We start from the raw sequence: 6,000 nt of genomic DNA, 5'->3' as shown, positions 1-6,000 counted from the left end.
ACGAGAAAACGAAAAAACGAGATTTTGGCTGGATTTTCGTTTTTTGGTTTAGGGTAGGAAAACGGATAAAAGACTTTAAAATTCATTTTACACATGTAGGCGGTGCTGAAACGCCCACTTTCCTCTAATTGGTCAACCAAATCTGCGCTCGTGACGTCACCCTCAAAATAAAAGCCTTACACGAAGGCTTTTAATTATTATTATTTAATTATATATATAAACAAAGTTTACATATTCTATCATTTGAACCACACACAGTTAGCAGGCTTACATTCATTGCGTATGTATAAATTAAATAAAAACGTAAATCAGCAGTATTCTTAGACATTTGTCATTAAAATAAGGTCATAGTTCACTGCCAAACTTCTTGTTGCTGTGCACCTGATGCAGAGCAAAGATAGCCATTTCCGAGGAGCACCTGGTTTGCATGAATGTTTCAGAGCAAGGGCTTTATAGTAATAATAATAATAATAATAATAATAATAATAATAATAATAATTATTATTATTATTATTATTATTATTATTATTATTATTATTATTATTATTATTATTATTATCATTATCAGTTACTAGTGTTTTTATTGTTTGGTGTGTTTTTTTTTTCTTTTTAATAGTTGTTACCAGAACCAGAATAAGAACTATTTGGGCCCTGCTATAAAAACAAAGGGTACCATTTGTTTTCATTTATTTCTTCCTATTTTAATTATATATTGTAATTATTTATTTGATAATTAATACTATTTTATTGCAACGCCAAAGTAGGCCTGTCTTATTATTTTTTTATTATTAAATTTGCTGTTATTGTAGGCTAGATGGCAGGCTTTAAATAGCCTATTTTAAATAACATTTACTCATAACCTTACTAATTCGAGAGCCGAACCTAAAAAAGTTTAAGTGCAATAAGCCTGTACAATAAAGGGAGCCGCAATGCATATTTCTAGCGCATTCTTTCACTCAACAATTATTGCTGGAATAATGAAATAAATTTCAAATTAACTAATTAAACACATTATAGTTGATAAAAAATTGTGTCTAGTAGTTCCGACAAACAGATAAGCTCGCTACATGTGCGTTGCGCTAATAATTTGACATTTGCTCTTCTTGAGAAAGTGCTACAGTGGGCCCTGCTATTTCACATATAAGGTTAGTGATACGTATTTTAAATTAGTATTGCACATTATTCATTCATTTTCTTGTCAGCTTAGTCCCTTTATTAATCTGGGGTCGCCACAGCGGAATGAACCGCCAACTTATTTAGCAAGTTTTTATGCAGCGGATGCCCTTCCAGCCACAACCCATCTCTGGGAAACATCCACATACACAAACACTTATACAGTAAGGACAATTTAGCCTACCCAATTCACCTGTACCGCATGTCTACTGTGGGGAAAACCGGAGCACCCGGAGGAAACCCACGCGAACGCACCACATTACTGAATTAGACACACAATCTCAAAAAAAAAAAAAAAACTTGATGCTTATTTACATTATCTAAAGTCATTTCTTAAGAGGTAGGATCTGTTGTTGTATTATATATTTTCGTTTTAATATGCAAATAATTTTCTTTAATTTGTAATAGGTCCCTCATTGCATAAAATAACCAGCCTTTGTATTCAATATGTTTGTAAATTGTCCATCCAGTTTGACGCAAGCAAGCTAAACAACATTTTGGCCTGTTTTGCTTATTAAATGAGTGATTTTCACGGAGAAACAAATCATCCATCCACACAGTTTTGTATAGGACCTGTGTGAACAAAAATATACACTTCATCATAGCCTATAGGAAAATGTATCTGTTTAGAACCAATTTTGTGTTGTATAATTACAAATATTAAAAATACAATAATAAAAAAAAGGAATAATATTTGAAGTGCAATGCTTCAAAGATCCAATACGCTGCATGCAGAGCCAAAACAAAAACTCGTTTGTTTGTTTAATAAAATAATAATATGAAATTAAAGTGAAATAGTTCCATAACCTGTATTATAACTGTAGTCACCCTAGAAGACAAATCATCCGTTGCGCCGGTCAGTTTCACTTTTAATCAAGAATGTGCCAGAACCAAACGAGAATATTTATAGATTACCTCGGAATGAGACCTCGGTCTGTGAAGGATGCAGAACACAGAAACTCGTTGAGAATGGAGATGCATGTTAGATGTTTTATATCCCTTTAGATATTGTAAATAAACAACTAGTTTTTATAGAGATTGTGTCATGTCTTTTCTTTGACGCACGCGCTGAACAGCCTGTAGCCTAAATAATAGTTTAGATTTTATAACATATAATGTTCCATTACTTTAAATGTATAATGTTTTTTAATATTTATGAATTATATAAAATATATAGTTTATATAAATGCGCTCTGATCATTCAAGGATCATAATGCGTTGCATATTCTTGTTATTCTTCATTAGGCTTGATCCATAAATTGTGTATTTTATAAACTGATCGTTTATAAGGACTAAGGTATTAATAACTGTAATTCCTCGAATGGAAAAGTCTTGATTAAAGAAAAAGAGAACTTAATTCGACATATGCATATAGTGCGCTTATTTCTGCGCGCATCGCGCGCTTTACCGAATTACCTTTTTTATTTTTTATGCATTATAAATGCATCTGGCAGCACCGAAAAGAGCAAATGCCAAGTTATTAGCGCAGCGCACAGACAGCTAGCTCGTCTAGTCTGAACCAGGGGTTTTCAAACTATCCATTGCACACCGATCCCATTGCATTTTATTTAGGATAAACCACTTATTTAAAATTAATTAATTAAAAGGTGCGTACTCTCCAATACACCACTGTAGTGTCATAATATTTAATAATTATAATTAAGATAGACACCTGACCTCCATTTAATAAACAATTTATTTGCCATACTCTGTTAATTTGAAGTTTAAAGTTTAAATCATTTATGTTAAACTTAAATTATTTAAAAACTTAAAAAGACTTAAATTTAGTAATTTAAGACATTTTTGGTCATAAGTTTACATACATTGACTGTTGCATTTAGTAGGCCTATTCTGGTCTAAATAAGCTTTTTGCATCTTAGGTGTTTACACACAAATTAAGCAGTTTATACGTACATTTAATGTTACTTTGAAATTACTTTTGATGCAATAAATAATCCTAAATAGTTGAAAGTGTTAACATATTCTTGAAATGTAGTTATTTTATAACTATGAAATTTATTACTAAACAAAGTGAATCATTATGAATTTGCCAAGAAATAATCCACTTTACCACCGTACAGCCATGCCCCACACTCACTAGAACGGTAGAACCTGCCTGTATGATATGTTCTGTATGTAAAATAGAGAAAATAAGCAAGATGCGCTTTCAGTCTCATGCAGCCTTAGTGAAATATAGCGCGTCACAGCAATGAACTAAAAATAAAACCACCCTTGAAATGCTGGCGATCTTAATTTTTTCAGCCTACACTGACTGAGAATAATGTTGCACTATTTTATTAACAAATAATTAGAATGTTTTTTTTCCTTCAACACATTCATCATTACTTTTGCCTGTGCAAGTTTTTTTGCGCGCGCTTGAGCGCGAAGGCATCTATTTTCAGGTGCAAGATGCCACTTTGGGTGGCACCAGCACACTCTGCCACACCTGTGGCTATGTCCCTGCCACAATAATAATAACAACAACAACGACAAAATAATAACAAAAAATAATAATAATAAGACAGGCCTACTTTGACGTTGCAATAAAAAAGTATTAATTATCAAATAAATATTTACAATAGGCTAAAGGCATATATTAAATTAAAATAGGAGAAAATCCAATAGAAACAAATGGTACCATTTATTATAGCCCCATGCAGGGTCCAATGTGTTCTTACAACCATTGAATAACTAAGTAAATAATAATAATAACAATACTAATAATAATAGGCCTAATAATAATAATAATAATAATAATAATAATAATAATAATAATAATAATAATAATAAATTATTATTTTATACAGAGTAGGCTATTATTTAGGCCTACAATAGCTCTGAAACAATCATGTAAACCAGGTGCTCCTCGGAAATGGCTTTCTTTGCTCAGCATCAGGTGCACAGCAGCAAGAAGTTTGGCAGTGAACTATGACCTTATTTTAATGACAAATGTCTAAGAATACTGCTGATTTACGTTTTTATTTAATTTATACATACGCAATGAATGTAAGCCTGCTAACTGTGTGTGGTTCGAATGATAGAATATGTAAACTTTGTTTATATATATAATTAAATAATAATAATTAAAAGCCTGCGTGTAAGGCTTTTATTTTGAGGGTGACGTCACGAGCGCAGATTTGGTTGACCAATTAGAGGAAAGTGGGCGTTTCAGCACCGCCTACATGTGTAAAATGAATTTTAAAGTCTTTTATCCGTTTTCCTACCCTAAACCAAAAAACGAAAATCCAGCCAAAATCTCGTTTTTTCGTTTTCTCGTGAGCAAAATAAAAACGGCCGTTTTCTCCATTTCCTTTATTCCGTTTGAAAATGGAAAACAAATGAACAAAACGTACACGGACCGTACACGGACCATTTTTTGACTCATTATTTCGTTTTGGTTTTGTGTTTGTTTTAATATTTCGTTTTAAGTTAATAAGCAGAATAACAGATGAGTTTCCGTTTTTTCTGCCTACAGAATAAACAGAAAAACGAAATATTCATCGTTTTTCTGATGTTTCGTTTTCCGTAATAAAAGGAATAATCAAATGAACGGATGATACACGGACCGCAAAAGCACGGCTTCTTCACAAGCCAACACTGCTGGCTTTTATAGAGGGGAACTCAGGTGTTCCCAATTGAGCAGATGAGTCTCTGTCCTTCCCGCTTTCGGCCGATCAGTGTGTTGGTCAAAGAGACTCGTCACAGTACAACCCCATTACTGATGATCTGAGCACTTTAGCCGAAGCATATATTATAGTACCAGATGCAAACTTGCAAAATGCACAGGGAAAATAAATCATCCCTTCACCTTTGAATTAATATTTTTAACATATTAAGTTGAAGAGATGCATTATTTTTAATTTTCAAATTATGGGAATATGGCACTCAGAAAGCATGCTATAATAGATTATGTATTTAAAGGGTTTAATTAATGCCTTTCAAGGAAACTGTGAGTTGGAGAAAATTACTTTTCATCATATTATTTTAATGCAATTACAGTACTGTGGTCAGGGTTACTTAATTAGAACTAAAACTGTAAAGTGATAACAATAACTCAGATGAACATTAAATGTGTAAAAATAATACTGTTTTTCTCAGCCAGTTGTCAACGAAGTATTTTTCTTTTTATATGGTTTAACTGAAGCAAATAAAAGTGTATATTACTTCCTGTCCTCAAACAATAAGTCATATCTTATTAAATCTGAAAAGATCTGAGACATTGTGGCTTTATTATTATTTATATACAGATATATCACTGTATGTTTCAAGGGGATTATACAAACTAAAAACAAGACATGAAGTTACAATTTGTTCATTACATAAATGAAAGGTTAACAAGCATGTATTCATTCATTCATTATCTTGTCGGCTTAGTCCCTTGGGGTCGCCACAGCGGAATGAACCGCCAACTTATCCAGCAAGTTTTTACGCAGCGGATGCCCTTCCAGCCGCAACCCATCTCTGGGAAAGCAAGTATGTATATATTAGTAAAAGTATATAATACTATAATAATATTAAAGTAAATTATCATGGCACGGTGGCTCAGTGGTTAGCACCATGGTCTCACAGCAAGAAGGTTCCTGGTTCGAGTCCCGGCTGGATCAGTTGACATTTCTCTGTGGAGTTTGCATGTTTTTCCCGTGTTGTCATGGGTTTCCTCCGGGTGCTCCTGTTTCCCCCACAGTCCAAACAAACGCGCAATAGGGAAATTGGAGAAGCTAAATTGTTCGTAGTGTATATGTGTGAATGAGTGTATGGGTGTTTCCCACTGATGAATTGCAGCTGGAGGGCATCCACTGCATAAAAACATATGCTGGATAAGTTGGC

The sequence above is a fragment of the Danio rerio genome, chromosome 16 (genome assembly GCF_052040795.2).
Source record: "Danio rerio strain M-AB ecotype USA chromosome 16, GRCz13ab, whole genome shotgun sequence".
Lineage (NCBI taxonomy): Eukaryota > Metazoa > Chordata > Actinopteri > Cypriniformes > Danionidae > Danio > Danio rerio.
The sequence above is the reverse complement of the archived record's forward strand: the minus strand, read 5'-3'. Positions refer to the sequence as shown.